The sequence below is a fragment of the Protopterus annectens genome, chromosome 3.part0 (assembly GCF_019279795.1).
Source record: "Protopterus annectens isolate FY-2018-M chromosome 3.part0, PAN1.0, whole genome shotgun sequence".
In the NCBI taxonomy this organism is placed as follows: Eukaryota; Metazoa; Chordata; order Ceratodontiformes; family Protopteridae; genus Protopterus; species Protopterus annectens.
In genome coordinates this window covers 1781753336-1781780274 of record NC_056731.1, presented here as the reverse complement: position 1 = coordinate 1781780274, position 26939 = coordinate 1781753336, and the positions used below count along the sequence as shown (strand labels likewise).

Here is a 26939-nt window from a genome sequence, read left to right as displayed (position 1 = left end):
GTTTCTGCTCAGACAGTAAGAGGTGTGATCGGTGCCCTCTAATTTAGATCAATTGCTACCAATAGCCTATATGAGTCGATCTTGACACTTTTTAGGCACTTGTTCCATGAGGATGTGTAGCTGGTATTAAAGGAAGCAAGAAGACATACAATTAAAATCGTATGCTTTCAAGTGTAAGAGGCTTTCTAGATGGTGCCTAACCCATATCATAGGGGCCTGTAAGGTGTTTTCCCCTCTAATTTTACAATATTCATGTGAGCTGCTCAGCAATGGTTTACCTTTTACATATGTCAAGGTGCATCTTACAGGCATCTCAGCTTGTTTGCACATGGATCCCCACTTTCATCTCTTTTAGGTCAAACAGTTTGTGTATGGAGCGTTGCACTTGAAGACACATCAATGGTAAATTCCTCCTCCTTGGGATTTCAACTTTTTTTCTTGAGATATCAACCTTATCTCCTTTTAAACCTGCCTTTCAGGTTGATTTGAGGTTCATCACTTGGAAAACTGTTTACTTATTCCTTTGACTTCTGTAAGGTGAGTCTCTAAGCTGTAAGCTGTCATAGTGGGCCAACCTTATCTGATTTTCTGCAAGGACAAGGTGGATTTATGCACTAATCCTTCATTTTTGTCAAAAGATGTTCCTAAATTTACCTAGACTCAAGCTATCAATCTAGAACCTAAAATCAAGAGAGAGAGAGAGAGAGAGAAGATTCTGGATACCTTGGATGTGTGCAGGCAGCACAGGTATTACCTTGACAGAATTAAGACCTTTAAGATAGTTTAACAGATGCTTATTTCCTATTCTGAAGGCCAAGGAGGGTCAACCTGTCTGTAAACAAATGACTGCGCTCATTGGTTGTCCCCAGCTATTTTTTTTTTAGTCCCACCATGATAAATCTATTCCAAGCAAGGTTAAGGCATATTACACCAGACCCATATCTTCTTCTGTGACACATTGGAAAGGAGTGTACTGTAAAGGTATTTTACAGGCAGGAGCCTGGTCCTCTCTTCATACCTTTACAAAGAACTACAGACTGGATTCAGTGGCGGCTGGTGGCTTCATATCAAAGAGGGGCTGCAGGAGACAGCTGAATGGGTGGGACCAATGGGAAGGGGTGTGGCCAACTAGAAAGGGGCATGGCTATGCTAAAAACCACAAAAACTGGGACTTTAATTAAATATGCTGCCCTGGGTGCCAAACTGTCATTATGAGAGTCCAATCAAGACAAAATGAGGTGTAGAAGAAAAAATATTTCAGTGCATTGGCTACATGACAGTTTACTTAATATCTAGATAGAAACAAAAGGTTGAGATTCATGAAGAAACAAATTACTTTTCAAATACATTACTGGAATGCCAGTCAAAATCAACTATAAAAAACAAGCAGCACTCAAGTCAAACCACTTCTCCTTGCACTGCAGTTCGAATTATAATTTATATTCATCTTTATAAAAGTACCAAGTAACATACTGTAAGTAGCAATCTCTGTGATACCCCCACTTGGAAAATGTTTCTTATCCAAAAAGACCTGCTGCCTGACAACTATCTACTTGTTTTATGGAGAAAACATGATCAAAGGAAAAAATGAACAGCAAACAAGAAACAACTCAAGATAAATTACTTAAATGATTACTGCACAGGTTATAGACCACACATGATAGATTGGCATTCTGTTTAGTTTACGGGTAAAGCTTTCAAAAATGAATGCGAGTCTCCAACAAATGTAATGAGCTTCTGAAAAGAGTATAATCCTGCCGTTTATTACAAATACTGTCATATGCATTTCAATACCCAAGGCTTATACACTATCTAGTTATGTAAATATTTGCTGTATGGCAACAACAAAAAGGCTTTCAGTGTTGGCAATTCTTTAACAGTATGCTTATTAAAGCTTACTTGCATCTTACAGTCTCAGACAAGCTTACCTGATGGTCATTAAAGCATTGCTACTTAAACACAGAGCAGCAGGTACTGCAACAGCATGCATTTTCTGAATAAAAAGAAGCATAAATCAACAGTATAAAAAATATGACAGAAATCCAGAACATTCTGCAAAATCAAGGACAGGTGAAAAGCCACTGTAGTACTTGTGTCTACCTTGGATAGGGGGATACTCTGCACACTTAACACTGCATAACTGCTCCTTGGCTTGCTTGGACACATTCAGAGTCACTACGTGGGGTAGTGGGCTACAACAAGTATGTCACCATTTGAAATGTCTCTGGCTGACAGTGATGGCTCTGACACATTTGTCATGCCTCTCAACCTCAGAGCAAGAAATCTGGACAAAGCCATAAATAGAAGTGGGACAGAGGCCAAAAAAATTAGGACAATGTTTAAATATTGCACTTATAAACTTAGAAAGATAATTAAGTCTTGCATTAGTATGACTTTTCTGAACGGTATGAAATCTAAAACTCAAATGTCACTATTTTCCAACTTCAATCTTTAATGATTTGCCACTAATTTGACAGAAAGCAACAATTTTATGAAAAATGGACCAAAAATGTGATGCAAAATTATAAAATAGCCACACAATACAGCTGGGAACCTGTCAAAAGGACACTTTTTTAATATTAGTAATGTTAACTTGAGCAGCTGACAAAATAAGATAATCTACATGCATTTCTGAAATTAAAAGTAATCTATAATGCTGATCATTACAATTATGTATCAATTGTAAACCCTCCATGTTTTCTTCCAAATTTTCCATTTTGCAGAGTGATTATTAGGGGAGAGCAACATTTTTAACTAAAATCAGGGACAGATGATAGGTTTGGAGATACCTAATTCTATAAAGCGATTTATTTGCGCATACCTCAATGCAGGAAATTGGTGTTGGTTGCATCAAATGAATAAATAAGTACATAAATAACTGCCACACAGTGATTTATTCTCTCAGCTCACTGCTGTCAGAATACAGTGTACAACCCACTGACCCCCCCCCGCCCAGCTTCCAAATACATAACTTTCAACCTCTTAGGTCACAAATCAAGGAGAAAAGTAAAAATAAAATAATGTTGGACAAAGAATTAAACTAAAGGACCACTACTGTCAAAGGGAGATCATGCCTGTTAAACTTGGTCAACTTCTTCAAAATAGTCACCAAAGCAGTGGATGAGGGGAAGATGGTGTCGTCCACCTACGTTGACCTAGCAAAAGCCTTTGACACTATTCTCCACTCAGGAAAAATAGATAAACTCTCCCAGCTAGGCATCAACCCATATGTTACCAGATGGGTTGTTAACTGCCTCACTGATAGAACCCACTCAAAATAGGGGAAGCCCCCTCTAGTAGCAGACCCATAACGTGCAGCATACCCCAAGGATTGTTCTTGGAGCCTCTACTGTTTGGGATATACTTTTCTGAGTTGCAAGCCAAAACCAGTCATCTGTGGCTGACCAAGTCTGCAGATGACTGCAAGCTTGGAGCTGTCTTAAATTCCCCTTGTGACGTGAGCATTCTCCAAGACGGCCTTACCCAAACTAATGACTGGTGTCAGAAGCATGGCCTCAAACTGAATACCAAAACATTCATTATTATCCCCTCTGGGGAAAATGGCATTGACTCTAATTATCACATTAATAACAATGTACTAAGCACACAATCAGTTGTGAGGGACTTCGGTACCCAGGTTGATAGCAACCTGACTTTTGACCACCGCATTGCCTCTGTTGTATGGAAGGCTTTCTACATGTCCCACCTCATAATTAAGGATATTTCATCCGGGAACAAGGAGGTCATAATATCCCAGCACTCCTCCATTATGTGGCCCACTATCGAGTACAATGCCCCCTTCGGCATATACCTTGCCAAGCACATGAAGCAGCTGGAGAGACCACAGAGGTTCCTAACCAGGAAAATCCAGGGTCTCAAACACCTATCCTACACAAATAAAAGCCCTGCCCCTCCACTCAGTCTCATACAGACTGCTCAGAGGTTTCCTGTGTCTGGCATACAAGGCCATCTCACACCCAGCCTTGATGGAGTTGCTGCATATCCATAAGTCAAACTCCACTCACACAACCCACACACAAAGCCTCAACCTGGTCTGTGACATTATAGAACTTGTTGGCGGGATAGATTTGTGACCTAAAGACTCCCCCATCTGTGAAATAGACTTCCTGTCCATGTCAAGCAGAGTACCTCACTAGTTCTCTTTAAGAGGAACCTGGATGACTGGATGGGAAACAGAAAATACACCCCTGGGATTCCACCTGTATCCCTTCTGGACAGAGGAAACAGGTGCTGACTTTGTGGGAACATGGGTGAAATTCTTGGCTATGCTTATAAGGAGCTTCTGGGCCAATAGCCTAGTATCATCCTATGAACCTATGCTGCTTTTAAATTAAAAATAATAGTTGACTTTTTGAAATTTTCTGTATTTTAATATAATTTTATTTTTTTATTTGTTTTTTATGGGGAGAAGGTCTACAGCCCAGCAGAGAGTACCATGAGTAGCTCCTGACAAAGGGTGACAGTTTGTTTTGCTCCTATGTCTTGTGACTGCTTAGTATATTGAGCTCATGTCTAGATTCTTGTCTGCCAGCTACTCACTCTGCCACGTTGTCCTTATTTGTCTACGTTACCTTCATACTGATACCCTGACCCTGCATATTGTGTGAAAACAAAGGAAAATAATAGGTTTGTACTTCTATATGCATTCATATTTCCTTCTCAGGTATCCATGCCCATCCAGTGTATTACTCCATACTTTCTCACTCATTTGTCACAGAGCCTACTACTGTAACATTAGTGTATGTAATAACCTGTATCTCTGTCATGATAGAGTGACTATTCTACTCTGTCTTTACATAGTTTCTAGCTTTAGCAATATTACGTATTATAATTACTCCTATCTTCCATGAACCATTTAAATACCAAGTACACCATATTCTTATGCACCTCAGGGAAGACTTATCTGCAGTACAATGCTAAAGTTAAAGCCTCATCACAATTGGATATCAATTGCATCATGCTCTCTGGGATCATCACTGTGGCCTTCTGGGTAGTAGAACACTTAACCATTACATTACATTGTGAAGAGTTAGCCACATTTTCTAGCCTCCTCAGTCTTGCCTATTGTAAAATACAGTGCTAAAGCTTTAACAGAGTTTAAGATAATCACCTTACGATTGTCCCTTGAGCTTTACACTAAGTAACTTTGGTCAAGAAGTCCAAGCGAATGGTTGGAGGCTCTGCCTAGTAAAATGATGCTATTAGCAACCTTTTATCATTAAACATTCTGTAGTCCTCTATTTCAGCAGAATCCTAAGTAAGTTCAGCAAGTGATATCAAACAAGTAACTCAGATTTTAGCAAGTCAAAAACTGAGTAGCTCAAAAACAGTTGTGCATAACAAGTCCAGAGAGCTCCACTAAAAAGCTAAACTCACAGGTTTTATTAGCATAGGCAATGTTTGGCTGTGATTTTTGAGCTCTTACATTTTCAGTGCATCTAATCACTATAAAAGGTGCATCTCTCTGGCAGAGTATGGTAGAAAGCCCCATAACAGTACCTGTTTTGCACCTCAAGTGCCCCGTAAATGTTTAACTGTTACAGTGAAAAGACAAAGTATTATGATTTCTGGTGATATAAACAGTTTGTGAAAGTTCTACAGTCCCAACAGTAATGTGAAGCTAAGTGCCCTGCTGTTGCTAATATGCTCCTTTTTGTTCTTTTTGTGGGGAAGGACGCCACCTCCCTTTCAGTATTCTAAATATTTATTATATTTATCAGATATCCTAAAAATGTACTGCCAATGCAAGGATAAGCTAGAATAATTTGTTTTAACATTGTTAAAAGCTGATCTTTTACTGTAACTTCTCAACAGAGAATTTATTTAATTTAATTGATTAATAGGCAAGCTAGCTGAAATCAATGACCTCTTTTATAAGAGCAAGTCAGAAGTATAAATTAATTATGCAAGACAATTAGAGTCATGTAGTATATAAGTAAGAACTAATAGGATTCAACCCCTGGTCTTTAATTTTTCAGTACAGCACCTTAACCATTTTGTCACATACTTGTGCCTACTTCTTCTCTTGTTTGCTTTCCCTCTTTCTCTTTTTCCCTTTTTATTAAATCTTTGCCTTTCTTTCACTCTCTCTCTCTCTCTCTCTCAGTCTCTCACACATACACACGCACACACCATTAACATGACAATTATGAACAATGACAACTTATCAGCCATGCTGTCTTCCTCTTACTCACCTGTACAGGATGTTGTTAGCACTTTCAAAATCTTTGTCTTTATCTTCCTTTCTCACAAAATGTCATCTTTATTTGGTATACCTGAGTTGTGTAGATTTGTTGTGGGCATTCATATTCCGTAACACACAAGAGACAAGTACTGTGCTAGTGTGCTTAGTGCTATTGATTGTTTCTTGCTCTCTTTTTTGAGAAGAGAGCGAGAATCAATCTGTAGCAATCCAGCCGTCCACGTCACGTACGTGCCTGGGGACGTGGCAGTCCAAACCCACTTCTAATTTACTGTGTGGTTAAACTGCATAGACTTCTGGGCATCACACTGATGCCTTCTCTTTAATCTGGACTGCTTTTATAGCAGTCTAGATTTCCGGACATTCGCTAAAAAAAAAAAAAAAAAAAAACAGAACTCGATGAGCATGCGCAGTTCGAGTTCTGGGACTTTGCTGACTCGCTTAGGAGCGCAAGTTACATGAAACATGATTCAAACCAAATATATTTAAATACATTTTTTTTTTTTTTTATAATGAAATGTAAAATGTCCATCTTTTTGCTGGGAGGGCTGCAGTCTTGCAGTCTGATGGCAAGAGCCACCCCTGACTGGATTCCTTCTCAAATTCCAGAGCAGGCATTTTGAGGACCATTCTCCAGGGGCTTCTGGATCCATATCCCTTTCCCTTCCCGACAGGTTAAGCTTTGGGAATCTACCCATATGCCACTGAAACAGCGTGAGTGATGACTGTAGTACAGTTGCATAATTCATATATATTTGCAACAGTAGATGTTCAAATTTCACAGTGGCTCAGTGGCAGTCCCCCAGTATTTTGTAAGTAGTTTGATGTTATCCAAATGTGTTGTGCTGTTTCTTGGCTTTGGTTATTTGTGTAAATATCAACAAGTATATTATTATTGTATATGTGATAAAAGTTATAGTCATATTTTGTAAGTAGTTATATTTTATAAGTATATATATAAGTTTTCTTAGGTCAATAATAATATACTTGTTGATATTTACATTATTGGTCAACTTTATACTGATTTTTTCAAACAACAGTTATCCAACATGTGCATGGTTATTTATAGTTATTCTATAGCTATTATATTAACATCAGTATGTACAATTGTATAGTTTTTTTGTAGATTTAGGATGTTTTAGTACAATTTTTATAGATTGACAGACATTTTATAGTGTATTGTATAAGTTTTATAGTCTATTATGAGACATTTAGATTGTAGTTTAGTACAAACATATTCAATATTAGTGATCGACAGATCGCTATATATTTTAACATTGTTGAAATGTTTTATCACTATGTTACGTTAAATTTAATAGTGGGCGGATTTTGGCGCCAAAACATTTTTAAATTAACCAAAAGAGCAAACTGTTAGACATTCTGATGTAGTCCATCTTAATGGGGATGAAAGCGCTTAATACCTATTAGTTTGGTACTACAATGGTCTATTAAAGAACGTTTTTTTTATTCTAACTTCAGTTTTCATTTATTGTGCATCCGTGTTAGAGTTTCCAGCTTACGTTCAGTGGTGTTCTGTTGTTGGCAGCTGATAAAAGGGAATGATAATCACCCAGGGGTTAGACAAGGGCAGAGCCAAGAATTAGATAGCTGGGACTTTAGAACTGTGAGTGATTGGCTGTGGTTAAGATAAGCTGCAGGGTTAATTTCCAAGTCATGGAGATTCAATTATAGTACAGAAATTCTCCAAAGTGATTGTTAGCTTTTGTGACATGTAATAGAAATGTGTTAGAAGATCTCAAGTGTCTTCTGTTAGATTGAAGCTGAAGTAGATTATGTAGTGCTGGACATTTGTCAGGCTGGTGTATTAATGCATTGGCCATTATAAGTTGGGCAAAAGTTAAGTAATTAGGTAACTCAAGCCAGTTTAGTTGGTGTAAGGCAGTGCAGTGATGGAATCTATATGGTGAGTTGGTAGCTAATCTAGCAATCTTATTGTAACAAGCGTCTAGTTTTATTAAATCTGTTTTCTTCAGCTTGGTGAAGACAGGAGAGGCATAAAGAAGAGCAGAGAGTAAATGAGTTCTGACAATAGATTGTCTTGTGGAGTAGGTCAGGTAAGGTTTAATTCTATAAAGTTAACCTAGTTTAATATGTACTTTTTTAATGATAAGATACAAGTGTTTGTCAAATCCCATTTAGGTTCATAGGTTCATACTAGGCTATCTGCCCCAGGGCATTTATAAGCCTAGCCAGAATGTGTTTGGCTTTCACCACCCATTTTAAATTTATTTTGCTATGCCCTTTTTCGAGGTTAGTATACTGTGCCTCTGTCTAACAGTGACACAGAAGTGATACCCGGGGTAAACCTACGATCTCCCATCCACTCATCAAGATTCCTCTTGAAGAGAGTCAATGAGGGACTCTGCCTAACCTGGACTGGGATTTTATTCCAGAGTGAAGGGAGCCTCTGGGTTATGAATCTGTCCCTCCAGCATGTCCTATTTATTTCAGTGCTGAGGTTCAAGTCTCTCGAGCGCGTAGCTCGATGGGATTTGGATTTTATGAGGTGCAGGATGTCCATTAATTCTGGGTTGGACATGGCTTTATACATCAGGCACAGCTCGCCTCTGAGCAGGCGGTATGCCACTGAGTAGAGCTAGAGTTTCTTTAACCGGGCAGCATATGGCATCTGTTTGAGCCCTTTGATCCTCTTGGTGAGGTACTTTTGGGGTCTTTCCATTTGCTGCAGGTGTCTGGTAAGGTACATCCCAAAAGGGGCATTGTACTCAATTATGGCCCTGATGAGGGATGAGTAAAGAGGCACAATGACCTCCCCTGATCTAGATGTGAATCCCTTCATGATTAGGCGGGCTATATAAAATGTTTTTCTAACCACTTTGGCCACATGGTTGTCAAATGAGAGATTGCTATCAGCTTGGGTCCCCAGGTCCCTAATTACTTCTTCTGTACTTAGTGAATTACCACCTATGTGGTAATTTGTGGGCACTTTGTTTTTGCCATAGGAGATGACTATACACTTTTTGGCATTTAGCTTGAGGCCATGGCTCTGGCACCAGTTGTCTGTTTCTATGAGGCCCTTTTGGAGGATGCTTGTGTCGGCTGGAGAGTCGATTATGGCGCCCAGTTTGCAGTCATCTGCGAACTTGGTCAGCCACAGTCCTTCCGTGTTGGCCTGTACTTCCGAGGAATATATAATGGACAAGAGAGGTCCCAGGACTGAGCCTTGTGGGACGCCACTTGTAACTGGTTTGGAGTCTGACATGGCTCCAGCAATTCTAACCATGTGGGTTCTGTCCTTGAGCCAGTTTGCAACCCATCAAGTGGCATAGGGGTTTATATTTAAGCTGGTGAGCTTATCTATAATGCCCGAGTGGGGTATTGTATCGAAGGCTTTTGCGAGGTCCAGGTAGGCTGTGTGGACCACCTTCCCCTCGTCAATGACCTTGGTGACTGTTTCAAAGAAATTGACCAGGTTTAAGAGGCAGGATCTGCCCTTAACAAAGCCGAACTGGGTAGGATCCAGTGTCTGTAGGTCCCCAATATCTTTATTTATGAGGTCCATGATGATCCTTTCCATAGCTTTGCAGACCAAGCTAGTCAGGCTTATGGGGCGATAGTTTCCAGGATCCGTTGAGGCACCACTTTTGTGGAGAGGGACCACTGTTGCTGTAAGCCACTCTTTGGGTACATATCCTGTAGTAAGGCTGAGATTGAACAGTAGTTTTATGTTTGGGTTTAGCTCTTCTTGGAGTTCATGTAGGACACAGCCCGGGACACCGTCTGGTCCCATTGATGCTGTGTTTTTTGCTTTGGAGAGGGCGGCTCTTACCTGAGCATCTGAGATGTCAGGGGCAGCACTCTGCTGGCATAGATATTTGCCCTTTTGGTGGGGAGTTCGCACTCAACCTGGCACCTAGGATGTTGGCAATGTCTGTGGGTTCGGTGTATTTTTGTCATTTTGGACTAATTCTGAGCATATCTGGGAATTCCCACCCAGGTTCCTAACATAACTAAAGAAAGCCTTGTGATTATCATTAGTGTCCTGTGCAATTTTTCTCTCGAAGCTGGCCTTAGACAATTTTATGAGTGACCGTAGTTTTTTGCTAATACTGATCAGAGATGCCTTCCCTTTTTGGGATTTTGCTCTATCATGTAGTAGCTTCCTCCTTCTATTGTATAGTTTGTTTATGGCTGGGGTCCACCAGACAGGACGTCTGCCTTTGGAGGATTGGGTCTTGGTTTTATTTGGGATTGCATGATCCATGCATTCCTGAAGGTGTTCATAGTATGCATTTATAAAGGATTCTGTGGTCTGGGCTGTATTTTACACAGGCCCGGGGGCTTTGAAGGATTCCACCTCGGTTTTGAGGAGTGTGAAATTTGCTTTAGAGAAGTTTTTCACTGTGGTTTTCTGGGCAGGGGGTGGGGTCGGGATGTGAATATCCAGTGAGATTAGTTTATGGTCTGATCTTACCAGTGAGGGATACACTTCTGGTCTGGAGCATAGAGTTCCCATGTTGGTGATGATCAGATCCAGTATGTTTTCCCCTCTTGTGGGAGTGGTAACAAGTTGTTCCATAGCATTTGAGTTTATAAATTCTAGGAACCTTTGGGCTAGGGTGTTGGAGCTAGAGTAATGCTCCCAGTCTATGTTTGGGTAGTTGAAGTCGCCCAATATAATGGTGTTTGGAGAGACCTTCATATTTTCCAGTGTTCTCAGGAAGGCCGAGTGGGGTTCCTGGGTTTGGGAGGGTGGTCTGTAGCAGGCTATAAACTGGAAGGCAGTTTTACCCACTGTTAGTTGCACATGGATAGTCTCTGATGCTTCGTGCTGTGCCACCAACCTGGAGGTGTGGGTATCTTTGATGAATATTGATACTCCCCCTCCTTTTGTGGTTCGGTCCAAGTTTTGGGGCCGAAAAGCATGGTATGAGGTATAACCTGGTAATGCTGGGGTGCTCTCGGGAGCCTTGAACCAGGTTTCTGTTACAGCACAGATATCGATGTTCGCCATGCTAAGGAGAGTTTTGAGTGTGTGCATCATGAGGTTTAGACTTCTGGCGTTGAGTAGCATTACTCTTAGTTTCTTATCCCTTATGATACCTATGGAGGTGGGTTTGTCTTTTGAGCCTTGCCTAAAAAAGGCACTATGGGGGTAGCAAGAGCCTTTGCCAATATCCAAAAGCCCAGGGGTGGCAGTTGCAAGCCATCCCTAGTGAAGCATCGTGGCTTGTCGAGCATGTCATCCCAGGCTGACAGGCATTGGATCCCCTTTGAATGACACCAATACTTAAGCCAATTGTTGAAATTGATCATCTTGTCTTCATATTGTGGCATCATTCTTGGTGAGGGTAAGATGCTACACAAGGTCAGGGTCATACCGGCCTGGGCTACATGCTCAGAGAACTCCTCTATGTCTGTTTTCATGTAGGCCAGGGAGGTACATCTCAGGTCATTCACACCAGCATGGACAATGACTGAGTCATATTTGTACTTGCCTTGGAGTGACCTGAGTGCTTGTGTTATGTAGCGGATCCTAGCGCTCGACAGGCAGCTCACCGTGACCTTCTCCTTGTTCAGCCTGGTGAGAGGGATGTCAGTGTGCCTGACGATAGAGTCACCTATTACAAGTGTATCAGGTGTGTTGTTTAGCCTTAAGGGCTGTGACTTTTCGGCACACTGGCTTTGTGAGCTATGTGTTGCATGTGGTTTTTTTTGGGCTAGTGGTTGCTTGGGTGTCTGCTTTGGAGGTCTCTGCTGCTTAGGCAGATTTTTATTTAGAGACTCCGAGTATGTTTTTGTGTGTTTATGTGTTTGGTTTGCTGTCATGGTAGGTCTATGTGAGACTGGAATTGTAGTGAGTGTGGTTTCCTTCTCCTCCTGACTGGTTACGCCAGTACTGAGTTGAGAGAGCTTAGCCTCCAGTTTGGCTATATGGTTGCATCTCTCACATGTGTTGGAATTTGTTGGGAGGAGGCGAGGGTTGTCTGTGTACATGAGGCTGTTGTAACATTGCCTCAAGATTCCCAGATTCACCAGCTGGACCGGAGAGGAGATTGACAACTGACCTTTGGACATGCTAGAATAGTATTGGGAATTCCGTTATAATTGAAAAAAAGGGCCAATGGAGAACAAGGTACTCAAGGGGAGTTTGTGAGGATGTAGTGCTTTTAATTTTTTAGTGCTGACTTATATAATTGCTTTAGTGAGCAAGTGCCAGGTAACTTAAATGCAATGTGTTACAGGTAACTTAAATGCAAAAATGACAAACAGTAACTTTCTTTCAAGTGAAACAAGGAAATAAGTACAGTAAGCAATGCAGATATCACTAGGGATCCACAGAAGCGCTGAAAATCCGTGTTTTAGGTGGAATTAGCATTTCAGGGAAATAAACAAACAAACAACAAGCATACAAACAAAACTAGATTCAGAAGGCCTGGATCTAGTCTATGCTACAGCAAACAAGGTGTACCAATTTCAGTAAGAAACAGTTCAAATATGCAGGCACTATAAGCCTTTAACCAGAAATTTCCAGCTCAGAAGGGCAGAGTCCAGCCTCTCCTCCCACAAGAGTGCAGACCACGGACCTTCTTAATGTAAAATAACTGGCCTGAAACCCAAGTGCTTTCAATTGTAACCCCAAGTAGCTTAATGTGTGATACAGGTTCATTCTTGGAATTGTTAGAAGTATATATCTGAAAAGTGGAATGCAGATCTGAAGTTTTGTTATTTAAAAAAAATCATACGTTGAGTTTTCAGAGAGCCAAGATTCTACTGCTGTAAAGGAAAAGTAGGTTATTTGTAGGAGTTTAGAGAGTAATGGGGCAGAACAGATGACCGTGGAATCATCTGTGTACTGTAATGTTCAATTATGGAGTGACTGATCAAAATAGAGACTGGATAGGAGATAGCGCTGGCAGCTATATTGAGTTATTCAGTAGCTAAATAATCAGCTGTGGGAGAAATAGCTCTAAGTTTGGGAGTAATTTCTTTATGGTGCTGGTTTGCACAGGTATGAAGGAGAAGGCATTGGATGCATCTTTTGTAGTTTTAAGAATGGTTAGAGGTGAGTTGTTGTTAGTGTTTGTCAAAGTCAATATGGAGCTAATGAAATATGTGTTAAGTTGAGTGGCTATACTGTCTACATTATTTGTAGTGGTAGGCGTTGGGGTTATGGAGTGACCTGGCTTTAGTTGTTGATTTATGGTTGTCCAAAATTGTTTGGGGTTATTTTTATATTTGTGTTGTATTGCAATGTAATATGATTTTTTGTCATTTTTAACCTGTTTCTTGGCTTTATTTCTTAGTTGCAGGTAATTATCTAGAATGGTTTGATTTTTGTTGGTCTGGTAGTGTGCCCAAGTTTTATCTCTGGTTCTAAGTAATAGCTTAGTTTCTTTAGTTAGCCAGGTAGCATAGTTTGTCTTAATTCTAATGGTTCTAGGTGGTACTTGACTATTGAGTATGTCTAAAATGTATTATTAAAGTATGGCACTGCATTATCTAGTGGGAGTGATATTAATGGGGTTTAGTTGCATTGTTGTAAGGTTGATACAAATGTTTGAGGTGAGAAATTTTTTCCTGTTACATGTTTGTCTATATGTAGATATTGTCTGATGAGGTAGGTGGGTAAATGGTTATTTACAGTATCTGGGATGCAACCTAACTGGAAGGTAAGAGTAGGTTTATTGGTTAATATCCAGTCTAGTAGTGACTGTCTTTTATTTATTTTTTTGTTGACTGTAGTTAGGGATGGAATTGTCTGGGAGAATCTATATAATTTTATGAAATTTGTTGGATTGCCTCAGGTGCAGGAAAGCCAGTCTGTACTGAAGTCCCCCATTACAATTGTTTCTTGAGAGAAAGTTAAAGACAACTAGTGGAGGAAGTCCTCAGGTAAAGTGGGGTTGTTACCAGGAGGGATGTAGACTGCTATAATAGTTATGGATTTCTGGGAGTTTATTTCAAGTGTAGTAAATAGTGTTTCCACATTAGTGAAATTGGGAGGGTTAGGTTCTAGATGTTGAAATTTGAGCGTGTTTTTGTAAATAATAGCTAGGCCTCCACAGTGTTCATTTAATCTGTTGAATCTACGGTAGCCTTGAATCAGAATTTCATTGCCACTTATCTCAGGCTTTAACTAGGTTTCAGTTACAGTTACTATATCAGGGGAGTAGAGTGAGAGAGATGCAGGAAATTCATGTGTTTTGTTCACTATGCTCCTTAGATTCATGTTTAGAAGTGAAAGGTCTGATTTTCTATGGGTAGTAGTAATGTGAGCATGTGTAGGGATGATGAGTTTAGGTGTAGTGGATTAGTTTTCGGATCAGTATTTGGGTGGATGTCATCGCTATGTTTGAGGTTTAATCTAACCTGCATTACTTGGATAAGGTGCGTGAATGCAAGTTTAGTAAATTTATGGAGTAGAGGTATGGTGTATTGGTGTGTATATCTATATGTAAAAAATGCTACTTTGGTGGAGTTAAAAAAGTTTGGTGCTATATGAAAGTATAACTTTAGCATTGAATGGTGAGTGATTAGCATTTGTAGGAGAGCGGTAATATAGAAATAGTTGGTGATAGTAAGATGTAATAATAAACGTCGGGATAAAAAGACTCATGAGAGAAATGTAGACGAGAAACATTTTGAATAATAGGGTGGTTTCTATTTTGGGCTGTTTCTAAGAAAAAAATCACAAGGTCCCCAGAGACATTACAGTGATTGTAGACTACAAATAAAGGCAACCTCTCCAATGTCAATACCCATTACTGCATAAGTAGTGAAGCATAATAATATGTTATAGGGAACAGTGTTGCTGAGGTGTAATTTCAGTAAAATGCATCGAAATAAAACTGGAACGTGTAAAATGTTACAGTATACAGACACACACACACACACACACACACACACACACACACACACACACACACACACACACACACACACACACACACACAGATGGTTGATATGCTTATAAAAAGTCTAACAAAACTGTCATGGATATTGTAAGTTCAGTCAGACTTGTCAAGAACCTTTAACTCTTAAATTGTTTTTGTCATCATTTGCAAAATAAACTGCACCTTTTCTGTAGCCATTTTGTACTTGAAATGTAGTGAGTCCTTAATTTTTTTTTTTTATATTTTATAGAGCACTTAGATAGTAAATGTGAACAGTGTTTTATGGAGGGAGGCACTGCAAAGGGTAAAAGAAAACTTTTCACCTTCTGTTTGTCGAAAGGTTTTAAGTCCAGGCTATCGCTAACCTCACAAATTAGAAAGCTGACAATCAGTACTCAGTGATCAGAGGCTTTCTGTCATGAAAAAAAAGTTCATGCTAGTTAACAAGTCAGTAACTTCACAGACTAGGGCTGACAGGTTCATTTAAATGTTAAGAAGCAACTGCTATTAGCCAAGTTAACTTACGTAAATTATATCAACCGACCTACTAATGCAAACCACTCCCCCACATTTCACAACACTACCCCGTCCTCGACAAGGTAACATCTACAGTTACTCATATATCTCCCAGTCTCTACCCCCTCAACACTAGTATGCTCTTCCCCTATAGACTCCTACCTAACTCTAAAAACACTGTTCCCAACTACACTAGTCTAATGTCCACAAAACTCTCTACCTGTATACTACACCCCAAACAAACCAAATACCTCATCCATCATCTTATCTCTATCCTTCTCTCAAGGGACATCCACCCAAACCCAGGCCCCTCTACCTCACTGCATCCAACCCCCCCCCAAGCAACAGGCAAACCTCTCCGCTTCTCAGCTCTAAATGCACAACACCTATGTAATAAAATTCCAAACCTTCATGCCTGGCTTCTACATAACGAGCCCAATATTCTCTCCATCTCAGAAACCTGGCTTAAGCCCCACATACAAGATTCTGAAATAACTGCTCCCAACTACCGCATATTAAGGAATGACAGAACACAAAAAAAGGAGGTGGTGTAACATTCCTTTACTCAGCATCCCTCTTAGTCACCCCCTATACCAAACCCTTTCCCAAATTTGGCAAGGCAGAAATAATACCAGCCCTACTCCACCTAAACAAGCATAAACTCATATTTGTTCTTTCCCTCTATATTCCCCCCTGGTGACGATATCTCATCCCTTGAAGATATTCTCCTGGGTCTCTACCAACATTACTCATGAAGCCATAACTCTGGGGGACATGAACATAAACTGGGTCACAATCCAGTCTCCCGCTAACTCACTCAATATTAACTTGTATAAATTTACACAACTAATCAATTCCACTACCAGGCCTTCCAAGAACTCCATCACAATAGACTGGATTCTAGTATCCCTTCCTCACTATATCTCTGATAGTGGTATTCTCCCAGACCCACTAGCTGACCATTTCCCTGCTTTTGCCTACCGTCTCCCCTCTTCTATACAACTAACTCACACCTATATTTCTACTCATTGTCTAAAGAGCTTCAATGCTGAATTTTATTTATTTTTATTTTATTTAACATTTGTTGACTGGGAAAGTCCGACTAGGTTTCACAGAGCCTGTTTTCAGCGGAGGCCCGGGGAGGAATACTCCAGAAACCTTCTCAAATGCACTAAAAAGCACAAACTGGAACCCACTAAAAACTCTTTCCCTAGATAGTGCTCTGCCCTACTTTAACTCTACTTTCACAAACATGCTCAACTCCGTTGCCCCTCTTAAAACAAAACATATAAAAAGTAACTCTGTACCCTGGTTAACCAAAAACACCTTAGCTACTATGCGACTCCATGACAAAGCCTGGACATATTACAATACAAATAAAACCACTATCACCCTAAATGAATTTAAAACTCTACAAAATAAAATCAAAAAACTTATTACCTTAGACGGCAAAGCCTATTTCTCCACTCTCCAAACCAACCACACCACCAATCCCAAACCATTTTGGAAAGGAATCTAATTTTTCCTCATCCCGGGAAAAAAAGAAAACCCTTGCCCCAATCCAGATGCCTCTGACATGGACTTCGCCACCCAATTTAACTTTTTCTTCATAGAGTCCATAAGCAAGCTAACATCATCCTTCACCAGCACCTCTACAACCCCTCCTCCGCGTGTTCCCATCCCTTTCTCCCCTAGCATCCCTTGCCCCCAACCTCCAACTTCCTCTATCAATCCCATCTCTATATCCACCATAAAAAAAAATTCTCCTAAAATTAAAACCTGGTTCCAATGCCCCTGATGAAATTCCCTCCTACTTCCTAAAAGTAGCCACAGAAGCCATTGCTCTCCCTATCATCATACTAATTAATCAGTCTATCTCAGAAAGCCAGGTCCCCCACCTCTGGAAGAAGGCCTTTATTATTCCTCTCCATAAAGGTAGCAATAATAATGACATTCCAGACGTTCGCCCTATCACCATCCTATCCCCTATTTCTAAGCTACTTGAAAAGTGTGTACACCAACAACTCTTACCCTACCTCATCAATAATCAGCTTCTTACCCCCACACAACATGGCTTTAGACCAGGTTATAGTACCTCCACTTCCCTCCTCTCCTTCCTAGAAACAATCAACAAAGCCTGCGACTCTGGCCACTTTGTATCCACTCTTTTCCTCGATCTCTCTAAGGCATTTGACACTATTTCCCACAACCTCCTTCTTACCAGAGTCTCTAAACTTAAACTATCCCCTTCCTCTACCCAGTGGTTCTCAAGCTATCTCACAAACAGGCAACAAGAAGTCAAATAAAAAAAAGCTATCTCACCCTTCTTTAATACATCCACAGGTGTCCTCCAAGGTTCCATTCTAGGCTCCCAGCTATTCAACATGTCCATAAATTATTTCTTCCAAGCCATTCCTAACTCCAGTCTCATCCAATATGCCGATGATTCTACTATAATCTGTTCCTCCCCTTCCATCACAACTCTAAACAATCTAACACAAGCCGTCATCTCTTCCACTGAACAGTGGATGCTTGACAACCATCTAGCCCTTAATGCAATCAAAACAAAACATATGTTATTCAATGCATCCAAAACCTGTTCCCTAGACAAACAATCCTTCATAATTACCAGCAATAATAATACCCCCCCCTGGAACTAGCTTCTGACACAAAATTACTAGGAATTATCATTGACAATCAACTAAAATTTGATAAGCATCTACAAGCAAATATCAAAAGCACCCATAAAAAATTAGGTATGCTTTACCGCCACAGTTGCTTTATCTCTCCCACCACCAGGATTACATTAGCTAATACATACCTCATCCCATCCCTTTGATATGGTGCATCTATCCTAACCAGCCTACAATCTTCCCTCAAAACAAAACTCTCATCTTGTTATAACAAAATATCCAAATTTGCGGCAGGTCATAGAGCCTCTTCTCACCACTGTAATTCCCTTCACCACCTAAGTTGGCTAGAATTACCAAACTTTCTCACATATACCCAGCTCATCCAAGCACACGAACTCATTCATAACCCATCTCTCTGCCCCTCCCTAGCAAATACCTTTGAAATGCATAAACCAGATAGACTCCTAAGATCCAACTCCCAAAACCTAATTAAATTGCATAAACCAACACATCCTGCTGGGAATCAATTGATGTCCTTCTCTCTTGCATGCCTCTGGAACTCTCTCCCTTCTCCCATCAACACCACCAGCAGTCTCTCCTTGCTTAAAACCTCACTGCACTCACACCTTATTTCACAATGGAAATGCTCCTGCTCTCATCCAACCTAATTCTACCACACTTTCTTCCTAACTTTCCAAACTTTGTTGCCTGTCACTACCTCCTAAAGTTTTACATCCTTACCTTATTGTAATTCCCTAAAAAAGAAAGAAAAACTACTACTTACTGAATTAACCTGATGTAACTTTCCTAATGAAAATCTTTTATTTCTGTATTATGTAACATCTATTTGAATTGTGCAATATGGGTTTGTACTATACAAAATATGTATTTAACATTTAACTGAAATGTATATTATGGATTTGTGCTCTTTCTGTACTATGTATTTGTATTTCTCTGGAACTTTTTCTCCCTAGGACTCCATTGAAAATGGGCTCCTTATAGCCCAATGGACTATCCTGGAAAATGAACTGCAAATATAATAATTAAATAATAAAGTGCCAAACAGTTTATGTTTATGTATGTATTTATGTTTAAGCAAGTAAAATAAACAAAACACATCAAGTAGTATAAAAATCCATGCAAAGCCCCAACAGAAAAACTGTCCTGTTAACTCTGATGTCAACAAGTTCCAAAAAGTGAAAACCAGTCCCTGACACCAAAACAAATTCAGACCATAAAATTAAAAGCTACTTCTAGGTACAGAGTGCAGAGTTCAGTGCTGGAGCCACTGCAAAATGTACCTCCAACAACACTCCTGGTTTCCCCTTCAAGACTGCAAATGTCCAAAATAAATACAGCAAGAATCAGACTTTCACAACATGAACACGCGCGTCAGCTCCAATTAACACCTGCAAACAGGATCCAATGCTGTACTTAAAGAAAGAGACTCAAAAGGAGAACTGATAACACTGAAAAAAAAGCTGTCAAGCTGATCAATTGGGTCACCAGAGAAGAGAAAAGATTCCTCTATCTCTCGCAACTTTACGCTTTTTATCTTTTTAAGTTTAAGTTTCTTCCTTTTCAGTAATTTTGTTTTATTTTTTTTTTCAGTTTTGGGTTTGTTTTTTGCGGATTCTGGTTTCTGACCTCAGATCTCAGATCTGACCATTCCATATATAATATAGTCAGTTGAATATACATATACAAGAGAAGAACAGAGAAAGAGACTGAGAGTCCATATTCTAACCTTGAAAGTAGCATGTGATAGCTATAGATCATTTGGCTTTGACAGTTAGTAGGTGTGAAATTTGATATGGTAGTCTTAGCTGAGCTAGAACTTTTCTGATTTGTGTTTCAATATGTCTGCAAAAGTCGATACTTTTGATATGTAACAAAAGGAAGAGGGACACCTGAAGGACTGGTAATATTGAGATTTTGTGCATGTTTAAGTTTTTGGTGAATGCCAAAAGGCATAACAGTAGATTTATTGTTATGAAGCCAGTTCCATATAGCAGTGGAGTAAGTCTGAAGATCATGTTTGAGAGAAATAGGATTTTTATTGGCTCTTGTGAGGACAATTTCATCTGCTTAAAAACATGGAGTTGTTAAATGGAAGGTCCTAAGGAAGATTATTTATAAAATGAAGAGGAGAGGACTAAGCACAGGACCTGGAGGAACTCCTTTGATGATTGTCCCTGAAAAGTGGGTATGATTAGCTGCTAAGATGGTGAAGGTATGATTGTGGAGGTAGCTTTTCAACCACTGTAGTGCCTGAGTGGAGAAGCTTTTTTCACCAAACTTATTAATTAGGAAAGAGTGATCAACCATATCAAAGGCCTTCTTAAGGTCTAGAAAGATTGTCACTTTTATCTTACCTTGCTACATATTAGAGCCGATGAGATCTGTGAACAAACTGAAGACTGTGTTTGTACTGCATTTGCGTTGGAATCCGTAGTCCGTGTTACTGAGAATATCATAGTTTAAAATGTATTGAAAGATTTAGTCATAAATGATCTCAAGAATTTTAGTGAGGGAACAAAGGTTAGAGATGGATTGGAATCCATTAGCTGTAAAGGAAGTGGAGATTTTATCTAGGGGATGGACTGGTGCATATTTAAAACTGTAGGGCAGTAGTTTGGGCATGAAATTTCCTGAGTAGTTTGCTATGTTTCTAAGAATTTTGGGATGAATATTATGAACTAATAGATGATGACAGAAATATAAGTTTTCCAGATGTGTTTGTATTTTGGTACAGTTAATGACTGTGAAGTGAAATGGAGGGTATTTAGGAATCTTGTGCAGCAGGAGGGAAGGAGTTATATGGGGCAAATGCAAATAATGATCATTTGCTGTTAAGCACTTATGAGTCATTTTCTTGACTCCATTCTCTCTCTCTCTCTCTCTCTCTCTCTCTCTTTCCCTTTTTTGTTTTTCTTTTTTCCTGCAGGTCCAATAAAACCTGGGACACATCAACTGCAACTGACAGAGGTGCAGAAAAGATTGTCCCTGCCCTCCTGGGGACTTCTTCACAGGGTGGAAGTGGTGACTCCCCCCTTGTGGGAACCCTAAGGAAAGCCAGCTTGGGAAGCCCATACCGCAAGCTTCAGGGCCTGATGGAAGTTGTAGCCACTATGGTGTTCATAGGTTCATAGGTTCATAGGTTCATACTAGGCTATCTGCCCGAGGGCATTTACAAGCCTAGCCCATAGTTTTGTGGCTTACGCCACCCCTTTAGTATGGGGAACTATACCCATTATTTTGCTGTGCCTCTGTCGAGCAGTGACACTGAGGTAATCCCTGGGGTATATCTGCGATCTCCCATCCATTGGTCAAGATTTCTCTTGAACAAGGCCAGCGAGGTGCTCTGCCTCAAATATACCGGGATTTTGTTCCACAGCATAGGGAGTCTTTGGGTGATGAATCTATCCCTCCAGCACGTCCTATTAATAGCCGCGTCGAGGTTTAAGTCTCCCGCCCTTGTGGCTCTGATGGATCTAGATTTTTTGAGGTGAAGCATATTCATCAAATCTGGGTTTGGCATGGCCTTGTATGTCAGGCAAAGGTCACATCTGAGCAAGCGGTAAGCGACTGAATAGAGCTGGAGTTCTTTCAGTCGGGCAGCATAGGACAGATTTTTGAGACCCTTTATCCTTTTGGTGAGGAACTTTTGTGGCCTCTCCAGCTGCTGCAAGTGTCGGGTCAGACACATTCCGAATGGGGCATTGTACTCAATCATTGGTCTGATGAGTGATGAGTATAGGGAGACTATGACCTCCCTTGATCTAGATGTGAATCCCTTCATGATAAGGTGGGCAATGTAGAAGGTCTTCCTAACTACTTTAGCTACATGGGTGTCGAATGACAGGCTACTGTCAACCTGGGTCCCCAGGTCCCTGATAACTTCTTCTGTGCTCAGTGGATTGCCACCTATATGGTAGCTAGGGGTAACCTTGTTTTTCCCGAAGGGTATGACTATGCATTTTTTGGCATTTAACTTTAGGCCATGGCTCTGGCACCAGTTATCCGTTTCTGTGAGACCCTTCTGAAGGATATCTGTGTCAGATGTGTTTTCGACTACGGCGCCCAGTTTGCAGTCATCTGCAAACTTTGTCAGCCAACACCCTGCTGTGTTTGCTTGTACTTCGGAAAAGTAGATGCCAAACAAGAGTGGGCCCAGGACTGAGCCCTGTGGGACACCACTTGTGACAGGCTTTGAGTCTGACATGGCGCCAGCAACTCTGACCCTGTGGGTTCTGTCACTCAGCCAGTTTGCAACCCATCTTGTGATGTATGGGTTAACATTTAAGCTGATGAGTTTTTCAATGATACCCGAGTGGGGTATTGTATCGAAGGCCTTCGCCAGATCGAGGTAGGCTGTATGGACTGCCTTTCCCTCATCAACGGCTTTGGTGACTGTTTCGAAAAAGTCAACCAAGTTTAAAAGGCATGATCTGCCTTTGACAAAGCCAAACTGGGTTGGATCCAAAGTCTGCAAATTCCCTATGTCTTTATTTATGAGGTCCATTATGATCCTCTCCATGGCTTTGCAGATAAGGCTTGTCAAGCTAATGGGCCGGAAATTTCCAGGGTCGGTGGAGGCACCGCCTTTGTGAAGTGGGACCACAGTCGCAGTGCGCCACTCCCTGGGTGCGTATCCAGAGGTGAGACTATGATTAAACAGCTGTCCTAGCTGTAGGTTTAATTCCTCGTTGAGTTCGTGGAGCACACAGCCGGGGACACCATCAGGTCCCATGGATGCTGTGTTTTTTGCTTTGGAGAGAGCAGTTCTCACTTGGGCGTTAGAGATGTTTGGGGGGCTGCAATCGTTTGGTATAGATATCTCTCCTTTTGGGGGGGGGAGAAGTTTGCACTGAACCTGTCAGCCAGTATGTTGGCAATGTCTGTAGGATCAGTAATCTTCACATCATTTTGAACTAGTTCTGAGCATATCTGGGAGTTTCCTCCCAGGTTTCTAACATAGCTAAAGAAGGCCTTATGATTGTCTTTTGAGTCTTTAGCTATTTTTCTCTCAAAATTTGCTTTGGATGATTTTATGAGAGCTCTTAATTTTTTACTTATAGTGATCAAAGGTGTCTTACCTTTTAAGGATTTTGCTCTATCTTGTAGTAGCTTCCTCCTTTTGTTGTAGAGTTTGTTTATGGCTGGGGTCCACCAGACTGGATGCTTGCCTTTGGTACAAAGAGTCTTTGTTTTGCTTGGGATTGCCTTATCCATGCAGTTCTGCAGGTGCTGGTAGAAGGCATTTGTAAGTGATTCAGCGGCTTGAGTACTGTTTTCCGCTGGCTCGGGGGCCTTAAAGGAGACCACACTAGTCTTTAGAAGTGTGAAGTCGGCTTTCGAGAAGTTCTTTACTGTGGTCTTTTTTATTTCAGGTGGGGGTGGGATGAGGACCTCCAGTGAGATTAGTTTGTGATCTGATCTCACCAGTATACTTCCGGTGTTGAACATTGTGCTCCCATGTTCGTGATGATGAGATCAAGTATGTTTTCTCCTCTTGTGGGGATGGTGACTAGTTGTTCCATGGCATTTGAGTTTATGAATTCCAGGAACTTTTGGGCTAGGGTGTTTGGGCTTGAGCAGTGTTCCCAGTCTATATTAGGGTAATTGAAGTCACCTAGTATGATGGTGTTTGGAGATACATTTATCCCCTCCAGTGTTTTCAGGAAAGCCATGTGAGGTTCCTGAGTTTGTGAGGGTGGCCTGTAACATGCTACAATTTGCAGAGCAGTCTTGCCTATGGTTAATTGCACCTGGATGGTCTCCGATGCATCGTGCGTTGCCACCAGTCTTGAGGTGTGGGTGTCCTTGATGAATATGGATAACTCCCCTCCTTTCTTGGTATTGTCCGGATTTTGGGGCCGGAACGCATGATATGAGGTAAAACCTGATAGTGCTGGGGTGCTCTCAGGAGCCTTGAACCAGGTTTCTGTCACAGCACAGACATCGATGTTCTCCATACTGAGAAGGGCCTCGAGTGCATGCATTTTGAGATTTAGACTTCTGGCATTGAGCAGCATTACCCTTAGTTTTTTCCTTTTTGTGTTCTAGGGTGGTAGGTTTAGAATTTGAGCCTTGCCTAAAAAGGCACTATGGGGTGGCAAGAGCCTTTGCCAATATCCGGAATCCCAGGGTGACAGGTGCAAGCCGTCCCTTCAAGCAGCATGGCTTGTCCAGCATGTCATCCCAGGCAGACAGACATTGGATCCCCTTTGAATGACACCAAAGTTTAAGACAATTGTTAAAGCTGATCATCTTATCTCTGTATTGTGGCATCATTCTTGGTGAAGGTAGGATACTGCTCAAGGTCAGGGTCATACCTGCCTGGGCTACATAATCAGAGAGCTCCTCAATGTCTCTTTTCATGTAGTCCAAGGAGGTACGTCTCAGGTCGTTTACACCAGCGTGGACAATGACTGAGTCATATTTGTACCTGCTGTTGAGAGACCTGAGTGCTTGCGTTATGTGGCGGATTCTAGCGCCCGACAGGCAGCTTACTGTAACTCTCTCCTTACTCAGTCTGGTGAGCGGGACGTCAGTGTGTCTGACTATGGAGTCACCAATGACTAGTGTGTCTGGCATTGTGTTTGGCCTTAAGGGCTGTGACTGTTTGACACTCTGACTGTGAGGTCTATGTGTTGCAGGTGTTGTGTTCTGAGGTGGTGGTTGTTTGGGTGTCTGCTTTGGTGGCCTCTGCTGTTTTGGTAGATTTTTGATCAGAGCCTCCGAGTATGTCTTTGTGTGTTTATGTGTATGATTTGAGGTTGTGATGGTACTATGTGAGACTGGGTCTATAGTGTGTGTGGTAACCTTCTCCTCCTGTCTGGTCTTGCCAGTCCTATGTTGAGAGAGCTCAGCCTCCAGTTTGGCCGTATAGTTGCATCTCTCGCATGTATTTGTGTTTTGTGGGAGGAAGAGAGGGTTGTCTGTGTACATGAGGCAATTGTAACATTGCCTCGATATTCCCAGGTTCACCAGCTGAGCAGGAGAGGACACTAGCAACTGATCCCTCGACATGCTAGAAGGAATAGACAAAAAAACTTTAAAAGAGATTCCGGGGGATGTGGGTGACCGAGAAATGGGGGTTTGCCTTTTTGGGGTACTATCTATGACAAGAGTGCTGTATCAAGGTGATAAGTACTGTAGGAGCAAGTGCTAGGTTTAACAGATAGAGAATAGTCTACTTGGAGTCAAGTAGAGATGATCTTTTTAGTTATAGGATACGCTAATTAGATCAGTAGTATAGTTCGAGGAAGGTAGTTTTAAGGGAAAATTTGAAGAGTGGACTTTAGGTAGCCCGAATAGTTTAAACCTGCTTAACTGGCGCTGCCCTAGTGTGCAACAGTGGCAACTCCGCTCTAAATTGCGCTAAATCGCGCTAAAACGCGCTTTATAGCAGGGGGCTGGAAAAGACAGGAAATGACCCAAAATGGCCAATAGACTACAAGTTACTGCCTTAAACCACTCCTCTAAGGACAAACAGGCAGCTCAGTACTCCCCACTCTCACTGGTGAGTAAAGAAACTTCCCCCTGACCAAACAAGGAAAATGGAGAGGCAGTAAGGCCCATATGAATGTCTCTTCCAGCAGTTGCAAAACTCACTGTCCTCACCAGTTCTGCTTATTGAGCTATCAGAATAGTTGATTCCCTTATCATCAAGGCCCCCCCCCCCCAGACCATCAAAGCAGTGCAGTCTTTATGGATCTCTAGTTCAGGATAATACTATGCATGCACAAGGCTCTCATCACCATCCACTTTGTGTCTGTCCCTCATCTATACAGCTGTCTTGCCTTCCACTTGTCAGCCCAACATATTGGCTCTGTCTGTCTTGTCTGTCTTTTAAGATTGCATTAAAAAACCCTTAACTCATCCCTAACCTTCTCTCATATCAACTCAGCGATTTTTCCTTACCTAGATTTCCGTATAAAATTATATATTTTGAAAAATGGGGGCCTATCTTAAAAAAAATATATTACCCATCCTCTCCCACCTCCTCCAGTACAACCTTCTTAATATGATTCTTTTGTGTTTTCTTTGTCTGCTGTTTTCCATTTTTCAAATGGCCCTATTTTCCAGCATTCCAAACTTAAAAAAACAGAACATGGTGTCCATGTAGGGACATGTTCAGAGCAAATTTAAGTATGTCCAAAGTTTTGATAAACTACAAACCAACAGTGCTTAGCCACAAGCAGCACAAACTCTCATGAAAAGTTCTAAGATTAATGGAAGGCTTCACTCTGCCTGCTGAAAATAAATATTCATGAGTTTATGTAAATGTCAAGCATGTGCACAACATCTAGGGCATTTTTGCACATACCTGCACTAGTCTGAAATCAGTTTATACAAACTCAGATGTGCATGACTGTTTGGGGCATTCCCTCAGAAGTCTGAGAATTTCTAAATTAGTGCAATTCAGCTGCAGTTTGCCTGTTCACATAGAAGCGTAGCAGCACAGTTCGCATATTTGTGTTATGTATTTGTGAAGTATGGGACTACAGTATGTCACATGTCTTTTCAGGGAAACTAGTGTGTACCTTATTTATTTATTTTTCTTTGTTGACCAGGAAAAGTCCAAATTGGTAACATCCATTCTCAGAAGAGGCCCGGCGAGAAAAGCTCCATATTTAAGTTACATATTATGCACATTTATAATAGCAGGGTAAAACATCT

General features: G+C 40.9%; 1 protein-coding gene across 1 annotated transcript in view; it reads left to right on the top strand.

Moving 5' to 3' along the window:
* The window catches only part of LOC122797186 (serine incorporator 1-like), a 191689-nt gene that overhangs the window by 693 nt on the left and 164057 nt on the right, over window positions 1–26939 (top strand). The window lies entirely within an intron of this gene.